Genomic DNA, 20,639 nt, shown 5'->3' on the forward strand with positions numbered 1-20,639 from the left:
AGCATTAACAGAACACACGATTGGGGATGCAAGCATCATAACCTCACCCTAGGACAAGTTTTTCTAAACCTTCTGATGTTTACATTCTTGTAACAAACTTTCTCACACACGTTATGCAAATAACGTATTGTTATGCATTCTTTTCTGCAGGAGGAGAACTTTGATGGACTGTTGGTTTGTCCAGTGTCATTGGAGAAGTGGCACTTTCACCCTCCAATCCACTGTCACTTTTGGAAATCTGTAAGTGTTGGAGTCAGAAATTCAACTGCCCCCTTTTCTACCTTGGAGAGATGCGTGTCTGCGTTGTTACATTTCATGTCCTGTAGCGCCACTCCACAAACTGATGTAGTTATGAAGTGGGGATGCGTGTCAGGGCCTGGCACAAGTGAGATGGCTCTCGTGAAAACTTGTGCCCCGAGCCCTGGTCCGAGCCACATCTTTGTTCACAAACCTGTTCCATATGCAATGCATTACACAATCTCTTCATGCACATTCAACCCCTGGCCCCGCCTGTCCTCCCCTCCCATGGCGATGAGATCCACGCCCTTCTGGGCACGCGTTGTTTCCTGTGGTGGTCACACTGGGGTCTTTGGTGGTCTCTGAGGCCGAAGGCTGTGGTCTTGGTCATGACTGAACTTTTGAACTTTTCTCCTTTGTGCGTGCACTGTGGTCCCCTGGTGCTTATCTGAGTACGTCTGTTGGTTTGGATCAGCTTGGAGACAGAGGAGCTCCTTAGTCTAGCCTTCCTGCATTCCCTGGTCTTCTCCTGGTGTTATGAGTAAAAAAGTTATCTGTAGCTATGATATTTTATTAAAAATCCTTTCCTAGGATTTTTCCCCTCCTGAGGAGCTGAGGGCCTCAGGAAAGAAATGTAAACAATAACTATCTGCTGCTGTGGAATGCAACAGGTGCATCTTCCATTGGTCCATGTGGATTGGTTTCACTTGATGACCAATCACAGCCAACTGTGTTGAGCCTGTGAGCAGTCGCAAGATTTTTGTTATGCATTCTATTCTATTCTATTCTATTCTATTCTATTCTATTCTATTCTATTCTATTCTATTCTATTCTATTCTATTCTTCTTCTTTGTAGCCTTCTGGTCATTTTTTCCTCTCTGTTCTTTTAGTATAATTTTAATGTACTATTTTAATAGAATATATAATAAATCAGGCTTCTGAAATGGAGTCAAGCCTCGTGTCTCCACACCTGGGGTGTTCGCCCCAACAAATTATCCATTTTTTTTTAAGGCTGCAAAGTTAAACCGGTTGGGCCAGTTGTTGTGAGTTGAAATGTTGACTATTTGTTGTTGATAGCTTCATGTTGCAATCACCTCTTGTTAATAGTTTTTCTTCAATTACCTGTTAATGGTTAGAAATCAAGCGCAATTGTCCCCCTGCTGCTTCCCAGGAGCCTGCAGGTAGCAGGGTGGGGGGGGTGACATCAGAGCTAGTATGCAGATGAGAATGCATTTCACCAAATTTTGCAATTTTCCGGGAAAAAACCCCTAAAAACAATGAGTCGACGTGGAATTAAGAAACCTAAGTAATGTCTAAAGATGAGGAAGTTAATCCAGTATCTGCTAAGATCCTTTTTACTCCTCACCCTAACCTGAAAGGATGTCAGCTAGAAAGAGGACCTGGAATGTTAGACCAAAGAAGCGGAATTCCCACTACTCCCTCGAGGACGGAAGCCCCAGCTCTGCCTGCATACCAGCGGGCACAGCTGCATCATCCTCCTCCTCCGTGCCACTCCTGGGAGCAGCGGGGGTGCGGGTGACCTGTCATTTCTCCCCAACGTGAGCTGAATTTTTTAAATAAAGACATTAAAAAGGAGAAAGATCTCCTGCCCTATTTATTACACTGGTATTGTCCTTCATAGGTGACACGATCTGTCCTAAGGACGTGATTCGTGTAGGTTCTTTTTCACTGATCTCAGGGTGCAAAAACTGACACAACAAGGGGATTTGCAGTAAAATCAAAATACATGTACTTTTATTAAATAGTCATAGAAAAGATGGGTTAGAGAGAAGGGGAATTAAGAAAGGGAAAAGAATAAGGAAAAGAAAAAGAAGAGAGGGAGGGCAAGGAGGTATATAGCTACCAGAGGTGCGGATGACAACGTCCCTCGAAGTCCGGTCGACAAAGAGGCCTGTCGTCTTCACGTCAGGGGAGATCTCCAGGGTATCAGTCAGCTCTAAACCTTTTTATAGTCCTTTTGAAATGGGGGAAGGGGACACATTTCAAAATAGTCTATTGATAAAGGGTACAAGGAGTCCATCAGTAGTCCATCAGGAGCAGGCGTCGTCAGCAGCAGATGTTGTAGGCAGGAACCACTGTGTTCTCGGTCCAGTGGTCGCTTGCAAAACTTGCTTTGGTCCCCACGCACGCCTTCCCTCACCCTACGGTAGGGATTTCAGTCTCAGTCCTTTTGGGAAGAAGAGGGGAGCTTTTCCATGTAGGAGTCGCATGTCCCAGTCCTTGAGGGGAGAGCCCTCTCCCATCTCAGTCCATCTGTCATGGTGGTTGATGTGCGGTGAATGGAGGGTCCTTTTGTGGCGACCTCCGGGAAGGTCATTCCAGAGAGAAAGTCCAGCCAAGTCAGAAGGGTGGAGAAATTCCAGCACTAGCGTTGCTAGGTGATGCAGGCGAAGGAGAGCACACTGCCCCTTCTTGGGTGCAGTGTTCCATGAGTTGAGCAAACACACCCATAGGCAATAATCTGGCTTGGTGGACCAGACAGACCTGGATTTTCAGAACAGGATCTTTCCCTTTCCCCGGTGGTCTTGGCTTTCATGACGATCGAGAGGCAAAAAATGAGGGAAGTTTTGGACAGACTCTCACAATAGCAAGAAGCTTCAGAAATTTGCATTTTCCTATGCCCTTTGTACCTTGGCAGAGGTTTCCTAAGTAAAAGGTTAAAATTCAACACATAATTCTACAATTTAAAATTTAAATGCTTAGTCCATATTAGTCCACAAGGACATGCAAGTGCAGCTCTGTCCCCAAGAATCCCACCAGGTGCCTGTGGACCTTGTCCAAATGCTTCATGAGCTCTGCTGGACTTGGTGCCATGAGCCCACTAAGGGAGCCTGTCCCAGTGCTTGACCACCCTGTGGTGAAGAACTCTTACCTAATTTTAATCTTGATGCTTGGTTATGGTTTCAGGTAATTTTCATTAGAAGTCATTCAGGGGTATCATTTTGGGAGGTCTTTTGCTTGAATGCTGTGGGAAGTTTCTGTACATACATCAGATTGAACTTCTGAAAACACTAGCAGTGCCCCCACTCAATAACTGGCATGTTTACCTTGTTCTAAGTAATTGAAGTGTGTGATGTCTGTGTAATTAGGTTTGCAGGCAAATACCAAAGAGGCATGGTCCAAGGACCAGGAAGTGGAGAAAGGCATTAAAAGTTTGACCTACATTTAAAGATTGAAGGAGCGTGTAAAGAAAGGTCAGTCTCTGTGTGTGTGATGGAAGAGACAAAGCTCCCGGATGTCTCACCGGACTCGGAGAGTCTCCATCGGACACCAAGCACGAGTTCCTGGTTTCAAAGCAGTGCCTGGTGTGTCATATCCCCTCCCTCGACCTGCTGGCTATGCTTCCCCTGGTGCAGCCCAGCACACAGTTGCCTTTCTGGGCTGCCGGCACACGGTGTCAGCTCATACCTGGCCTCTCATCCACCAGCACCTCCAAGTCCTCCCCACCTTCATCCCCAAGTGTGCCTCGGTGCCAGGGCATGTCCCAACCCCAAAGATGCAGCACTTTGCACTTGGCCTTGTTGAAACCAATGAGGTTCCCAGGGCCCTACTTGCCAAGGCTCTCCATGTCCCTCTGGATGTCATTCCATGCCTCTGGTGCTGGCAAACTTGCCGAGGGTGCATTTAATCCCACTGTCCATGTCATTCTTGACATAGATCACTGCTTGAGCTTACAAATTGGGGAAATCATATAAAAGCACCATGCATAAAAGTAATTTTTCATAAATACCACCCCTCCAATAGCATTCCTTTACCCGGTATTTTTAAGGACTGTTTCTTCCTAATGCTTTACTGCTTGGATTCTTAAAACTGATCTATCAATGCTGAACAAACAGAGTTTCAGCAGTCTCGGTACATCCTTTTGAATCAACTTCCTTGCCTTCTCCCAACCCCCCATTTGACAACTCTTTTTCTGTTTTTCCTTTACTGAAGTGAAAATACCAGAGCTCAGGAGAGCCCCATGCAGCTCTCCAGATCTTGTGCCTGAGAGGAAGAGAACGATGCCCACGAACCCTGCCAAATTCTTCCGGAGAAATTTCAGGACTGTTTCGCAACGATCCATCAGAGACAGGGTGATTCATCTACTGGCTCTGAAGAATTACAAGAAGCCAGAGCTGCTTTCCCACTTAGAGAGAGAGGGAGTTGTGCAAAAGGACAAGGAATCTCTTGGAAAGATCCTTCAGGAGGTGAGATCCTGGAGTCGCTGCCAGCAATGCTAACTCTCAGCTGTCTTACTTCAGGGTTTCAATTAGAAACTAATGAGAGGCTTAGCAAATACTCCTGGTTTAGATTTTTCCATCAGCTTTACCCAGTTTCTCCCCAACAGCAAGTCCATCTGAAGAAAGAAAGAAACCTTCCAAACTTGGGAGGCATTGTTGTTGTTTTTCTAGAATGGCTGGCAATGATAAATTCTTTGTAATGTTCTTGCTTCTCGTGCCTTTTTGTAATCCTCTCTCTTTTCCTTCCACTCTTTAACTGCTTCATGGACTAACTCTACAGGGTGAAACTCTCAAGAGGATGAAAAACTTAGTTGAGGTCCTTAAAATATTCTGAGACAAGTTTCAGAGGAGAGAATTTTGGTAGTTGCCTAGGGCAGTATTTCACTTGAAGGATTTGGTGGCCACTCAATGGTACTTGGCTGCTGCTGGGATCTGTGGGGATTGCTTTCCAGGGGAGGGTGTTTCAGGCAAATACTCCATGATAGAGGTGGTAGCCCAACTTTGAGCACAGGGGTTCTTTGTTGTCATGTGTATCAAGTCTTCAAATTCCTTGGCACCTATTATTTTTCAGTAACTTTTCCAGGTGTTTGTTTAGTTCCACTGGTATTTCTTTATCACTTTATTTCTTGATCATTCCTACAATTCACATTGAGGGAAGGATTCAGTGGCTGTTTCCTTCCTTTTTCAATATTCCCTATCCATGTAGGCTGTTGCTGAATTATGCAAGAATTAGGTAGCATATCATGTAGCAATATTTCCTTTTTAGCTATGAAAGAAGGGATTATAGGATTTCAAAGCTCAGCTCCTTAGAGGGTAAGAGGTGAAAAAATTTTCTCCTTTCCCTTTTCTTCTTGTCAATGTTTAAGGAGATTTTGAAAGAGTATTTTCTTGTTTGCAGTGTGAACTGCCTCAAGGTACTGGTTTGCATTCTGAAAGGGCTGTGTGAACTTCAGCACTTCATCCTGAAAACGATTATTCACATTATTCTTAGCTTCACAGGGAGGTGACATTTTTTTTGGGTATAGATGAAAAACCAGTAGGGTGAACTTGCTGAACTCTTACACTCACAGCCTTCCTTTTCTTCCAACACAGCCTTAGTTGCGCTTTTAATAAGTGAATTCCTGATTCTGGGTATCTTGGTTACTTTTTAGCTGTTGAAGTGTAGCTCTAGGTAGGTTATCTCCCACAAGTGTTCCATAGGAAGCTGTAGTTTCCTCTGAGCAAGCACTTGAGAAAGAAAAGCAGTTCTGTTTGCAGAGACAAATGCCAGCATCCTGTGGAGCTTCACGGGATGGTGAAAGCATGCCCCATTAGAGCCCCAGGCTGTGCTCTGCCATGGCAATGCAGCTGGGTGAAACAAGAGGGTAGCCAGTGTCCTCCTGAGGGTGGAAAAATATGGATTTGCCCATGGAGATGATGTTCTTCAGGTCTTACTCAAAAGAAAAGGAAACAGAAAGGAAAAGCCTGGCCTCTCCTTGTATTTCAAATGGTGAAGGTTGAGAGTTCTGGCATAGGGGACTTTGACTCTCAAAGCTGTGTTAAAGACTAAAAAACCTGGATCCTTGGTGCAGGGAGAGGTTTTCATAGCATCCATTTCCTCCATGCTTGCAGCACTTTGGCATTTATTTATCTCCAAATTTCTAGAGCCCAAATGGACCACACCTCTTTAATATTGTTACCTCTTACATGTCAGCTCCTTTGTTCTTCACATTGAACAAAAGTCCAGGAAAACTGGTGCATGATTTCTTTTCAGCTTTGCTTTAGCTTTGCAGGACCAGTTTTACATCTGTAGTCTGCCTTTAGCTGAAATCAACATTTATGTTTTAAATGTCTGTCCTTAGGTAGCCAACCTGGATGCAAATGAGAATTCTTTCAGCCTGAAGGAACATTTCTTTAAAGACATCCAGGAAGATTGGCCTGGCTACACTGAAAGAGATAGACAGACATTGGAGGTGACCCTTTCTCAGTAAGTTCAGTCAGGACAACAATCATTTCAAAAAACCCTCTGGGAAATGAAGGTCTCTTTTCCCTGTGAGAAAAGAATGATGACTGTTGATAGTTTTGCTTTGTAACCTGAAATGTTGGGCCATCCTTACAGAAAACCAACTCCATCTCAAAATGCCACCAGCACCAGCCAGTCACCATCTCTGGGACCTTCTGAAGGAGATACTCTACCCAGAACTGCTCAGGTATTTTGTGAATTTTTTAAACATTCTCTACCATGAATGATGTTTTATCCCACTTGCTCCTGGTGCCCAAGCTGTGATATGAAGCAGTAGTGCTCTCTTTATATTGTATGAACCTGAGGCATGTACTTCCAATGGGATTCCTGTATACTTTTCCAGATGGTTGCAATGTCAAAGCCTGCAACAAGCTTGCACACATGACTTGTTTCTCATGGTGCATAGGAAACTCTGCTAAGGACAAGATGTGGACATGTTTCTGGTACCTGGCTGTGTCTGTGCAGGGTTCTTGATGTTATGGCACCTCTAGTCCTTAAAACATGCACGGTCATGCCAGTGCTACTGTTTGAAGAGAAATCTTAGGGAAGTCTAGAATAAGGACAAATTCCCGTAGTGAGGCATTTGTAGGAAACTTGTTTTTCTGTCCTAAGCAGTATTTAGGCTCCCATTTTGATTCAGACTATCCCATGTGAGAGGAGGGGACTCTGAATCATCATGGAATACCTCAGACTTGTCAGGCTTAAAATCAGAACATGGTCTGTTTTCTTACCAATACAAGAGGGCAAGGCAAACCTTTTGAAAGAATCTTGGAAAACACTGCATGAAAAGTTAGTTTCCTAAAGATTAAAAATACTCTTTAAATAGAGGAGGGAGGACACAGCTCTGTTTTTCCCTACTCTTTTCCCAGCCAGAGCAGGAAATGTTGCAGGGCCCAGCATCCTCTTATGTCCTGGCTCCTTGCCCACAGGATTTCTGTCAGCAGGCAGGCACGGAGCCGTGTCTGGCACTCCTGCTCTGAGCTGCTGATGTACACGGATAGGAGCAGTGTTTGCTCGGTAGGGAATAGGCTGTGATCCAGGGTTTCCTCTGGAGAACACCAGGAATGAGACCTGCAGCCAGACTGGGGCTTCTCTCTGTTGTTATCATCTCTGCTCTGGACACGCTGCGATCGGCACCGCACCGGCGGCTCCTTGGGGCTGCTTTGGGGAATCGTGTGGGTGTGTGACAGCAAGAGCTGAGTGTTTTCCTGGTGTGTCTAAGGTGAAACAGGGAGAAAGATAAAACCAGCCTGAGCTCCCCATTTTGGGGAAGCCTTTGATAGAGGTGCTGAAGGGAGTGTCTTTGTCCCAAAGCCTTTGAGCTATAGACTAGGAGAAAGACTTGCTGAATACTGGGGTGAGACAGTAGGGATGAAATAGAGAACATATTTAGCTGCAGCACTCCTTGTTTGAAAGGCTGTTTTAGGTAAGAAAGGTGTGTTTTCAACCATTGCCAGTTCAGAAATGCTGTTTGTTCAGAATGGAAGCAAAACTAATCGGGATCATCTTTGCAGAAACGGCCTCTGGCTTCTGACTTTCTCAGTTCTGTGATGGGCAAGAAGCAGAGGATTGACCAAGAGCCCAGTGATGTCCAGCCAGCAGCTGGTGGCCACTCGCCTTTCTTGGACCTGCCTTCCACATCCTGTTCAATTTTGAAGCTGTCTCCAAGTGTCAGATCCATTTCCGCCTCCACCCCTGAAGTACAACTGAAAAATAAGGTTCTGACACATTCTGGATTCCCAGTGTCTGCCAGGGTGCAGGGGAAGACTCCTAAGTCCAAAGGTGAGTAAACAGAATGAGAGAGGGTAAAAAAATCCCATCCTTTGGATTTTTATGAAATGTTTGCCATGATCAAAGCCAAAGAGAAGAGCAGAGAGCTCAGGACCCAGGCAGAAAAGGAGTCACACAATCCAAGTGCCAAGGGTATTAAACTGATGGACCCCTTTTAGATATGCTTCCATTTCATTTTTTTACTGGATATCTATAGGTTTTTATGCTCATATCCAGCCTCTCATCCACCAGCACCTCCAAGTCCTCCCCACCTTCATCCCCAGGCGTGCCTCAGTGCCAGGGCATGTCCCAACCCCAGAGATGCAGCACTTTGCACTTGGCCTAGTTGAAACCAATGAGGTTCCCAGGGCCCTACTTGCCAAGCTTGTCCTGGTCCCTCTGGATGGCATCCCATGCCTCTGGTGCTGGCAAACTTGCTGAGAGTGCACATATTCCCACTGTCCATGCCATTCTTGACATAGCCAATGCTTGAGCTTACAAATTGGGGAAATCATATAAAAGCACCATGCCTAAAAAGAAGTTTTCATGAAAACCTCCCATTCAGTATCAGTCCTTTACAAGGCATTTTGCTAACTGTTTCTTTTTAATGCTTTACTATTTGGATTCTTTTAGATTTGCAAATGCCCCACCAATAGAGGTTCAACATTCTTGGTGCATCCTTTGGAATCAACTACCTTGCCTTCTGCAAACCTGCAATTTGAACTCTTTGTTTCTGGTTTTCCCTCACTTCAGGAGAAGAAGCAGAGGTCAGAGGAGCCCAACAGAACAATCCAGGTCCTGTGCCTGAGAAGAAGAGGATGGTGCCTGTGAGACTTGCAGACATCGACTGGAGCGGCTGCACTGCTGTTTACGGCCGACCCTACAGGGACAGGGTGATTCATTTGCTTGCTCTGAGGGATTACAAGGAGCCAGAGTTACTTGCTCGGCTGCAGAGAGATGGAGTCAGGCCAAAGGACAAGAATTCCCTTGGAAACATCCTTCAGCAGGTGAGATCGTGGAGCTTGTGCCAGCAATTCTTCCATCATGCTGTTCTGCTGTTCATAATTTTACTACTTCCTCACTGTTCAAATTAGAGACTTTTCCAATACTCCTTCAAGATAAGTTCAATTGGTATTTCTTTCTGATAGGCTTTCATCAGAGGCACACCCATGGAAAGATGCCGTAGCTCCTTCTTTCCTTTTTAAATATTCCCCATGCACCTGAATGGTGCTGTTGCTGAATTATGCAAGCATTATTATATTAAATAGGATTATTTCCTCTTTAGCTAAGAAAAGAGTTTTGGAGCCTAGGCAAAGGACTCAAATTCAACATGGATACAGTTTTAGTTGATCGCAGGGTGACTTTTAAGAACTCATTCCCTGAACCTGCAAAGTTTGTTGCTGTGTTTGCCCAGGGCAGTGGCAGGGCTTTTTCACCCTGCAGACATTCACAACATAAGGAGAGCCATGTTCTGCCATCCCAGCTGAAGTAGCTCCTTTAGATTTCTGTAGTTTGCATATAGGTGTAATGAAGATTTGTTTTCCTGAACATCTGCCTGTAGGTAGCCAACCTGAATGCAAAGGAGAATTCCTTCAGTCTGAAGGAACATCTATTTCAAACCCTTCAGACTGATTGGCCTGGCTACAGTAAAATCGAAAGAAAGAGTTTGAAGTTAATACTTTCTAGGTAAGTTCAGTCACTTGGGGAAGGAAAAGAGCCTTTTCAGAAAAAAAGCCCTGGGAAATGAAGCCTAGATTCTTAGAATATGCTGCACCAGCAGAGGCCCATCAGGGTCATGGAATCCAACTCCTGGCCCTGCACAGACACCACGAGAATCACACCCTGTGCCCTAAAGAGTTGTCCAAACTGTTCTTGAGCCCTTGCTGCAGTGACCACTGGCCTGGGGAGCCTGTTGCAGTGCTCAAACACCCTCTGGGCCATGAATGTTTTCCTGATGTCCTGCCTAAAGCTCCCTCAACTCTACTTCATGTTTTTCCCTTGAGTCCTGACACTGAAGGTCTGTTTTCCCTGCAAGGAAAGAACTATGACAGTTGATATTTAGGCTTTGTAACATGAACTCTTGGACCATCCATACAGAAAATCAGCTCCATCTCAGAACCCCACCAGCAGCAGCCAAGCAACATCTCCAAGGCCTTCTGAGACAGATGCTCCAGCAAGACCTGCTCAGGTATTTTGTGCATTTTTAACATTCTGCATTGTATAGTAAATTTTAGCAGACTTGCTGGTGATGTAGAAGCTGTGATGGGAATGTGCAGGACCAGGCCTGGGCATGTTTTGCCTCAGCCTGGTGTGACTCCAAGGTTGTGATAAGAAGAGAGGATCCAGCAGGGGTGGAGCAGCATTGTCCTGATCCAACTTTCTGCTCTGCCTGGAGACTTGAGCTCAGTCCCCACCCTCAACTCAATCCTTGGAGAAGGGCTCAAAGGGCTGGCTCTGCTTGTGTGACAGAACTGCATGAAAAATCTCCTGTGCATAAGAGGCTGCACCAGGCTGGGGCAGATGGGGCCCTCTTGCTCTCTTCTCCCTCTGTCTCTCTGTCACTCTCATTGTTGACCCCAGCTCTGCACTATCCACATGGCTGGACAACACAGCACCTACGGAATGGTGCTATTCCCTCACTCCCTCCTCTACCTTAATTTCTCTCCTCCCTCCCTCTGCCTGGGCACAGCACGGCTGTCCTGTTCTACTCCATCCCTGGCCCTGAGGTTTGCTGTGCCTGTGGGGAGCTTGTGGCCGTGTGTTGTGGCTCGTGAGGCAGCACCTTTGAGAAGCTCCTTGGGAGGAGCTGAGAGATGACTGAAGGGCCCTGAGCAACATCAAGGGCTCCTTGGTAACCACTTGTGAAACTCTCTTGTACAAGTTTAAAGACTTGTTAGCCAACAGCTTTTGAGTCTGCAGAGTGGGTAAGCCTGCTGGATTTAAGACAGCTGTAGCTAAATGCACAAGAGTTTCTGGACATGTGACTGGTGTCTGTGTTCATCCTGATGAGAATTCACAACCAACCATAATATCCTGTACTCAGGGGTTGTAATAGTGAAGCATTAATCTTGTTTTTAATGCATAAAACTCTAAAACAGCCAGGTTCCTCTGTAATAAATTATGTGGGTGTTTGATAGCAAAAGCTGAGTCTTTTCCTGGTGTGTGCAAGCAGTAATTGGGACCTAGACAAAACTTACCTGGCATCCCCATTTTGGGGAGGCTTTGCTGGAGCTGCTGAAGGGAGCATCTACTTCCCAAAGCCCTTTAGCAGTAGACTTGGAGAAGGACTTGCTAAGTGCTAAGATGAGAAAGTAGGAATGCAGCAGAGCAGATATTTACCTGCAGGTCTTCCAGGTCTGACAGTTATTTTTAATTTCAAATGCTGCATTTTAAAACTTTGCCAATTCACAGATGCTGCTTTTTTAGAATGGAGAGCAAAACCTGATTGTGATCATAGAAGAATGAATTATTTTGTTTTTGTTGCAGAAACGGCCTCGGGCTTCTGGCTTTATCAGTCCTGTGAGGAGCAAGAAGCAGAGAACTGAGCAGTAGCCCTGTTACCTCCAGGCAGCAGCTGGTGGCCGCTCTTCTTCCTGGGTGCTGGCTTTAACATCCCATTCTATGGGGATGTCAGAGCCATCCCCGTAGAATGGGATGTCAAAGCCAGCACCCTGCCTCCAAGTCTGGGCTCCATTCCCCTGCACCTTTTAGGTTAAAAAAAAGACAAATGTTGGAGTTCTAGAATGCCAACACTTGTGTAGAGGACTACCATGTCCAAAAAGATGTGAAGAGAGCTGGGGAGGCTGAAGCAGTAGTGTCCCTTGGATTTCAATGAAGGTATTAATGTGCTGCTTTTCCTAACTTCAGTGTGGACAATGATGGAGTAAAATTTGATTATTAAGAGAAGCCTCTGTTCGAATTTTGGTGCAAGGAAGACCATATTTCAGAATTAATACTACAGATATTATTTAAAAGTAACTGTGAACTAGGGAGATAGAAAGGTAAAGGAGGAGATGGGCCAGGTGGGGGGAAGTGCTGAGATGAACACCAAGGTGGGTGAGGCCCGGACGGGCCCTTCCTTCCTGCAGTGCAGCTGCACAGGCTCAGCTGCAGCAGTGCTGCTGCATCCCCTCATGGCATTTCCAGGAGAGGAGGGAGAAGTGTGTGTGTGGTCTAAAGCCCTGGAAATTGCTGGCAGCTTGTGTCAGGGCAGTGATGTTGGCAGGGGCAGCCAGGCCTCCTGCAGCTCTGGGGCTCTGGGGCAGCTGCGGCCTTTGGAGCAGGCGCGGCAGGGCCCCGGCTCACACTGGATACAGCCAGGGATGCTCCGTGCCAGGCTGAGGGCAGGTCTGGCCCTGCAGGGCAGCAGTGCAGTGAGGCCTGTGCCAGGGCTCTTGCCAGCAAATGTCACTGGGCAGAAGCCAGTAGTGCAGGCTACTGCTTCTCTGGTGCCTCTCAAAATGTTGAAAGGCATCTGTAGTTTTCTTTTCAAACCTGTCCAACACACCAGTCAGGTGTAGCTGGCCTGGGATGCATCTCTAGCACAAGTTGTTGTCTGTCCTGCTACTGAATTTCTACTTGTTAAAGATGTGTGGCTTGTAAATATTAATCTCAGGATGCTTGGAAATGTTCATTTCCTGTGGAGGGAGACTTTGTCATCCAATAAGAACCAGACCTTAAGGCCCAGAGGAGCAGAAGCATTGGTGTGAGAGTTCTGGGAAGTGGCATCTATTATTCTCATTGCCACTTCATCTTGGATTTGATCATGAGCTTGATAAACCTCATACCTGTCGATTTGAGGGAGAAGGGAATCAAGAAGGTTTGACTCCCATCGGTGGCTTTGAGCATTAATGAGTTTTGCCCTCCTTAGGAGCTGATGTGCTTTGGGTTTTTGTTGTTGTCGTTTCTGACTTGTCTAGAGTTTGTTTTTTGGTCTGCATTATAACAGCCTCAGTTTGCCAAGTTCCCTCAAGGGTGGTGGCTCACAGAGAAAAATAGCTCAAAAGATAAACTGAGTGTATTTTTACTGTTCTACATGAATAAAGCCAGACTGGACTAGCTGAGTGTACCTCAAGGCTATTTTGTAGGAAAGGTCATGAAATTCTAAACTCTGCAGAAATGTTGGCACACACTAATTTTCTTTTGATTTCTCCTTCATAGGATAGCCCCAGCTACTCCGAGATGAAGAGCAGGTGCCAGTAGCTCCACAAAAAGCTGTCCCACATTCAGCAATGAATATCTGAATTTGGCAAGCAGCAAGTCCTGGAGTCCTGGCACCAGTCTTCTGCTTCAGCAAAGGAACATCTATGAGCTCCAGCTGTTTTATTTTGAAAGAAAATTATGTTTTTAGGTTTCCTCAAGTTAGTAATAAGGAGATGATTATTTGTTAAAAATGTAGGATTAATTAGTCTAAGATTAGAGAATTTAGTCTTGAACTTTAGCAGTAAAGAAGTTGCATTACTGTTAACTCCTTCTCTTATCATCAGTTTTATCATATTTGGAGAATCTTTCTTCTGGTCAGATATTCTCTTCAAGACTTAGCTCTGAATGAGACTGAATGAATGAAACTGAATGAATGAAACTGAATGAATGAAACTGAATGAAACTTATCAGTAGAGAATGGAAGCCCAGTACCTCTATTATGAAATTGTGCACAATTTAAGAAAATATTGTAGCGAATGGAAATTCTTTATGATAAGAATAAGCCTGTTTTCTGATTTTCTTTTGAATTTAAGGTCTTTGCCTTAAGGGGTGGAAGGCATAGAGGACAACCTCCACCCCAAATGACCTTGTTGTGGAGGGTTGCAGAGGAGTGCACATGGGCTGCTCTAAGCTGTCAGCTGAAGCAGCTCTCAGGACTGCTTGGAGATCATGGCCTCACCTTGTCATGAGCCAGGGAAGATCCAGATCTCTGTAAGAGTTTTGTAAAAGACATGGAGAAGTGTTGGAGGCAAGGTACTACAATAGGTTTAAAAAGAGAAATTCCGTTCCAGTGTCCCTTCAGGATCGCTATCAGTTTCGTAGATTTCTCCAAACTAGTCAGTCACAACCTGTCTTTCTAGAGAGACACAGATCTTGATTCCTGCACAGACCTGTGGGGACTTTGATGTCTAGTTCTTTTCCTAAATTTCTTGCCATTTATTTATTCAGCTGAAAAAGAGGACATGTTAGCAACAAGACCATAACCTTCTCTTGGGAAAGGATATGAAATTGTCTGAGGGAGGATAATATTTGGGAACACTCAAAGGTGGCTGGGAATGCCCCTTTCTTCCTTGCAGAGCATTCTACAAATTCCTCCATTGTCTCCAAGCCAACAATGTTGAGTCCCTGTACCTGAGAGCCCTTGGGGTGTTTTGTGATTGAACACCTGAGCCGTTGTTGCCCTTCTGTTCTCCTTCAAGCCAAGTTGAAGAAAATGTCACCTCCTAAACCCTGAGACTTGGGTCCATTTTTGCCTGGCTCAGGGGGTGCTCCTCCAGCTCTGCAGTGCAGCAGCCCCAGGGACGCTGCCGTGGGGGGCATGGGGTGAATTGTGCTGGGCTGCCTCCCCTGGGCCTGCTGGCTGCTGCTGCTTGACAGAGCGTGCCAGAGTGCTGCTGGCCAGGCTGGGCTGAGACTGAGGACTTTTCATGGTTACCCCTTCATGACATATCTTTCCCTTGATGGAATTTCTTCTAACTCACTCTACACTGCATTAGAAAGTTTTATTTCCATGCTTTAACAAATTGAGGCTTCAAATTCTCATCTATATTCCCTCCCCCAAGTCCCTTATATGTTGGGGTTGGTTCCCTTGGGGGCAGGTGTATCAATGTACTGATCCCATCCCCTTTTATTGCTGCAGGAGTGCTTAGGAACACTTCAAATGGTCCTTTCCACTTTTCTTTAGGTGGCTTGTTGCTCTGCTTTCTGACACAAGACACAGTCCCCAGGTTGATGAGGATGTGGCTGAGTGTCCAAAGCAATCAGGAATGGTCAAACCATAAATTTGTGGAAAGATTGAGAGCACTTTTCACAAGGATGATAAAAAGGGATTTAAATTACCATTTCCTATAATAAGACCTTCTCTAGAAAGGATTATAATTTGGTATTGTATTCCGAAGAGCATTTTCTATGAGCTCACTTTTTCTTTAGAAGCCACTGGAATTCTGGAATTCCTCTTAGTAGTGCAAGGGGAAGTGCTTTTGGCTATTTCAGTGAGTTTTCCTGACAAAATTTACTCATTTCTCTTTTAGACTCTGATTTGTTCTCACAGTCTTGCTGCTGGGGCAAGACCTCCATGGGCCAAGCAAATTCCATTTCATTTGGAGTTTTCTAGGTTACAGTATAAAGATATATTCTATTCCCATCCTCAAGAGCTGTTGAAAACAGGAGGGGCATTGTTTTGTCCTTATCTCCTGTTAATGGGCCCATCAATGCCCTTCCCCATGACTCAGAGATAACTCCCCCCAGGAGACATTGATGTTTAATGGGCAATCAAGGACCCACTGCATGACTCAGAATGATATCAGCCCATTGTGAGATGCTCCCCCCAGCGGGGAGGAGCTAAGCATCCCCACCTGGATATCATTTGGGATCTGGGACAGAACAAGGGGCCCCAGCCAAGTGGTTTCCAGAAGAGAAGATCTACCAGATCTTTTCTATGGGATCAGCACTTCAACAAGACCATTTCATCTAGACTGCTACCACCACCCTAACTAGCAGAGGTTCAGGTTGTATTCTGACTCTGCCCATGGTTTTTCTTTTGTATTATTGCATGCATTTTGGGATTTTTTTCCCTTTTCCTAATAAATTGTATTTCTGACTTGGAGTCTCTCACTAGTTTTGCTTTCAAACCAGAACAGAGCTGCATTGCCCACAGACGTCCAAACCACCCATGGCACAGAGCTTTGGTACCTAAAAAGAGAAACCAGAGGGAAAGAGCTGGGAAAGGTTTCATTGGGACCTTTCTTACCTGCTAACAGAAGTTGACAAAATGAAAGTCACCAAGCAGGGCCTGATCCCTGCTGCCAGCTCAGGGTTAGAAAGAAAGCAATACTTTGTTTCAGTGCTGGGTAGGGAATCACTTCCTTAACACATGCACTCCCAGCAATCTGACGTAGTAGTTTGTATCCATGGAACTAAGACATATTCAATACTTTGCTGAAACTCACAGGCTAAACATTACTCCACTTTATTTGACATATTTAAACCTCTTCTCAGAATTTATTGCCATCAGAGTAGGAGTGTCCTGTGGGTCCCTGGTGGTCGTTGCCACAGCTTCAGGAGGAGACCCATGCAGAAAAGAACCTAAGACACAACTGGGCTTGCAAAGCAAACTTATTCCATTAGTTGCAGTAGCAAATAATACATACCAACCCCTGGATTCCCAAACATCCGCTGAGCAGGAGAAGGAGCTGGAGCGTGGTGCTCGGTAGGAGGCACAGGTAGGCAGTGCACTTCCAGGACATCCCCTGGATCAAAGCGGTGTGCATCTCATCCTTCTCACCCCTCCACCCCAGACCAGGCCTTCTATCTCCTGCTCAGGAGTGGGATTTTCCCAGTTACAGCATCAGCTCACACACGGCCGGCGTGTAAGATGAGGCCACCATGGCTCACCATACTCCATGACTCCCTGCCAACAAGGGTTCCATGAAGAATTGTTCCCCTTTCAAGGCTGAACTGCCCACCCACTCACCAATACATTCTTTCTCTTTCAAGGGTCAAGTTCCCTCCTTTAAACAATACACTTTTCTTCATTGTCTTATCAACCTGCTCAAACATGGATCAAATATGGCAGCGCCTCGGACATAACTCTGGTTACTGACACAGTGGTTTGGGAAATATCAGATTCCTCAAGTTCTCCTTTGGTGGTAAAGAGCCTTCTAAGAACACATTCTTCCCTTTGCATGCATTCCAGCTACCTTCTTAGCAGGACCTCTCTCTTTATTCTCAAGGCTAAGATAGCCACTTGCACACATTCATCACTGCAATGGGGGAATACAGGGTTCAGCACTGACCGTTAAAGCTAAAGGAATTCACAAGACTAAGCCCTGTTTGTTACACTTCATGCCTCTCCTTCCTCTTCTGGGAATCAAACACAAGCATTTCATCAATACACCCTGCAAGTGCTCTTGCTGAGTGAAACCACATTGCTGTGTCAATAATGCAGCTGGGACTCTGTCTCTTCATGCAGGGAAAGCCGATTCTTTATTCATATAACACATTTTTATGCGGTTTTCACAGCCCTCGTGTTCAATTCCAACTGGCTGGTAGTTTCCTTGCCACACCATTCATTGCTTAGAAGGTGTTTTTGTGTGTACGTGCTAAGACTTTCTCTTTTACTCAGGTGTTTCCATTTTTCCTCTGTGGACTCTCGTGGGACATATTTCTTATTTATTACAGATGCAAACTGTTTTCTAACCACAACAGCTTGCTGTGTTAACTGCACTCATTCTTAGGATTTTTCACATGGGAAGTTAGCTAGCTGCACATAGAAGACATAACAGGCCAGCTGGTAATTGAGCAGAGCAAGGCCTGATTTTATAAGGCCTTTCTTTTCTAATACCCCTACCTGTGTGCAACACATGGTGACTTTCTTTCAGAAATTAATCAGGAAAACACAGATTGCCTGCTGAAATTATTCTGCTCTTTTCCAAATCAGTTCACTACTCAAGTACAACCTCAGGCACATCCCCAATTCCCTCTCTCCCAGCAGCTCAGAGCAGCATTGCACAGTCCTTGCTGTGCTCCAGAGAGCACAAAGCAGGCTGGCCTGGTGGCCCTGGATATTTCTGCAAAACACTCTGCATTTCACACCTTTGCTGTGGCTCAGGGCAGAACTGCAGGCCTGCAGGCGCTTCCTGGCAGAGCTGTGGGAGGCACTGGCTCCTGCAGATGGGAGCTGCCAAGCTGTCAGTGCCTCAGGCTGGCCTGGCTTGCCCTGGCACAAGTGCCGTGCCTGAAGGACGCTGCCCTGTGCTCCAGCCTGCCCAGCAGCCCGGCTCCCTGCGCCGCTGCCCAGAGAGCTGCACACACTGCTGCCCTTTGCCAGGAGTCACAGGGCAGCCGGCAGAAGAGTAGGAATCCTCAGCCAGGCCACCGGCCCTGGGCTGCCCCTGGCCTTTCTCTGCTCCTGGGCAGACTCCAGACGGCCAATGCCTCCAGTCTGGGCTGTGCCCAGCACAGCTACACTTCCCCTCGGGAGCAGCCAGTTGCCACCTGGGCTCTGAGAGCGGAGGATTCGCCCGCTGCCAGGAAGAGGCACCCAGGGCCCGGCTGCTGCCTCGTGCAGCTCCAAGGGCCTCCTTCCAGCCTGCCTCTGCCCAGGCTCAGGCTGCTCCGGGCTCTGCCAGGCCTCTGCTGGGGCTGCACCCCGGCCAAGGCCGGGCCCGCTCTCACCTCACAGGCGCTGCCAGCTCTGCACCAGAGGAGACCTTTCAGAGCCCCCTTTCTGATCCTTCTGCTTTCTCACTTGAGCAAGGCTCTCCTTCTGCCAAAGAGATTGCACTTGGGGATACAAATCCAAGTGGCAGGAACCAAATGTTCTCGAGTCACAGCTGCAGGCCTGAATCTGCACAGGAAGTCTTGGCTGCCCCACTCCTTTGGTCTTTCCTTAAAATGTTGATTCCCTTTCTGCCTGCACTAGAAATACCACAGCTGGGCAAAAACAAGCCAGTGGGTCATATTCCAAACACAGTGTGGTCTGGAGAGGATGAATGAAGAAGATCCTTCCCCACTTATAAACCATACAAAAGAAGCCATAGTGTGATTTAGCACCAATAAAAAACAAGAAGTAAACGTTGAGTTTTCTGAAGGGTCAGAAGGAGGGGATTCTTCCAAATGAGTTGATGATTTGGAAATTTTATTTCATTCCAATCCTGATCTATAATTCAACTCTACAAAACTCTTCAACAATCCTACTCTACAATCCTACTCTACAGTTCTACTCTAAATTGCATATGAAGATAACATCTTGACGTGATTGCAAAATTCTTGTCTCCTACTTCTTCTTCTTATTCTGCACTGAAATGATGAGTGGTGCCAGGATGGAGGGTGGCTTGGCTGATATTACAAATGGATGCTGTCCACAGGAAAAAGAAAAAAAAAAACAACAAAGAACAGTGAACCATGACTTTCCAAGCTCAGTGCTTCACTGGCTCCATGAGGATTCCTCTAGTTCCTACAAAGACCCACAAAGTAGAACAATGGGACCATCTGCACCTCCATCTTTATGTGCAGGACCTTGCCATCACAGGCAAACCTGGCCCAGAATCCCACTCTTCCATTTAAACAGGTGTCTTCATCTTGCTGGGATTTTTGCCCTGCCAGTGCTCTAGAAATGGTGCTTTCAGTCTTTGGAGTTTCTTCTTTTCAAGAAACTCCAACTAATCACATAGGTCCCTGTCTTTGAAAGACAGGCACTGTGCTGATTTCCACAGGGAGACAGAGCAGTGTCTACCTTTCCATGCCCTGCCCCTCCTGTGCTGGATGGCACCTTCCTTCCCAGCAGGGACAGCCCAGTGGCACTGGCTGCTGCACTTCCCTCTCTGCCACACGAGCTGGCAGTAACCCTGGGGCAGTTCCTGTCTGCTTGAGCGTGCCAGGCAGCAGATGGGGCTGGGACAAGTCCCTCTCAGCTCTCCCTGTTTGCCGGCCAGAAACCACGAAGGGTGGGCTGGGGGCACAAACCAGGGCCCCTCAGAGGCTCACAGTGAGCCCCCCACAGCCCCTCCTGCCCACAGCCAAATCTCTGACCACTCAGCCAGCCTGGCTTCCTTGGGTTCCTGCACCACCTTGGCATGTCTCTGTACCCTGCATTGCTCTACTTCAATTCTTTTGCCATTGGATAAAATGGAGCACACCACCAAATTACAAATCAGGGCAACAGAAACAGGCAGAGGAAAGAGTACCTGTCCTCTCTGGAAAAACTGAGAGAGGTGGAGTTATTCAGTTGTGTGAAGAACAGGCCCCAGGGAGCCACTTATTGCCACTTTCCAAGATTTCACAGTGGCTTTGAAGAAAGTGGGGGAAAACTTTTTTGAACAGGGCCAGTTACAATAGAATGTGGGTGAAAAATTTCAAACACATAGGGGATCAAGTCAGAGTAGGTCGAAGGAAGAAATTGTTTCTTTGCAGCATGGTGCCACCCTGGCACAGGTTGCCCCAAGAGCTTGTAGTTGCCCTGTCCCTGGAACCATTCCAGGTCAGGTGACAAATGGCTCTGAGCAATCTGATCTCTTTAAAGATGTCCCTGCTCATTGCAGGACACTTGCACCAGATGACCTTTACAGGGCCCTGCCAGCCCAGCCCAGTCTAGGACTCCTCACCATTTTCATTTCAAGAGCACCAAGAGTGGAGGTGAGGAGGAAGGGGGCTCATCTGATGCCTTGGACTTCCATGGAGGAGGAGCC

At 46.3% G+C, this 20,639-nt stretch overlaps 3 long non-coding RNA genes across 6 annotated transcripts; all 3 read left to right on the top strand.

The window, feature by feature from the left end:
- The first annotated feature begins 3,223 nt into the window (after positions 1 to 3,223).
- Positions 3,224 to 8,260, top strand: LOC135293086 (uncharacterized). 2 transcript variants are annotated; one of them, XR_010355220.1, is made up of 5 exons: positions 3,224 to 3,452; positions 4,192 to 4,331; positions 6,320 to 6,444; positions 6,577 to 6,667; positions 7,995 to 8,260. It is a non-coding gene; the product is annotated as an uncharacterized LOC135293086 (long non-coding RNA). The 2 variants fall into 2 exon arrangements; XR_010355219.1 differs by lacking the exons at positions 3,224 to 3,452; positions 4,192 to 4,331 and having other exon boundaries at positions 6,298 to 6,444.
- A 699-nt stretch (positions 8,261 to 8,959) lies between these two features.
- On the top strand, positions 8,960 to 11,820 carry LOC135293104 (uncharacterized). 2 transcript variants are annotated; one of them, XR_010355240.1, is made up of 4 exons: positions 8,960 to 9,257; positions 9,812 to 9,936; positions 10,348 to 10,438; positions 11,737 to 11,820. It is a non-coding gene; the product is annotated as an uncharacterized LOC135293104 (long non-coding RNA). The 2 variants fall into 2 exon arrangements; XR_010355239.1 differs by lacking the exon at positions 8,960 to 9,257 and having other exon boundaries at positions 9,595 to 9,936.
- A 113-nt stretch (positions 11,821 to 11,933) lies between these two features.
- On the top strand, positions 11,934 to 20,639 carry LOC135293081 (uncharacterized). Of its 2 annotated transcripts, XR_010355214.1 has the most exons (3): positions 11,934 to 12,087; positions 13,411 to 14,205; positions 20,493 to 20,639. It is a non-coding gene; the product is annotated as an uncharacterized LOC135293081 (long non-coding RNA). The 2 variants fall into 2 exon arrangements; XR_010355213.1 differs by lacking the exon at positions 20,493 to 20,639 and having other exon boundaries at positions 13,411 to 14,232.

The sequence above is a fragment of the Passer domesticus genome, unplaced genomic scaffold (genome assembly GCF_036417665.1).
Source record: "Passer domesticus isolate bPasDom1 unplaced genomic scaffold, bPasDom1.hap1 HAP1_SCAFFOLD_67, whole genome shotgun sequence".
NCBI classification, from domain to species: Eukaryota; Metazoa; Chordata; class Aves; order Passeriformes; family Passeridae; genus Passer; species Passer domesticus.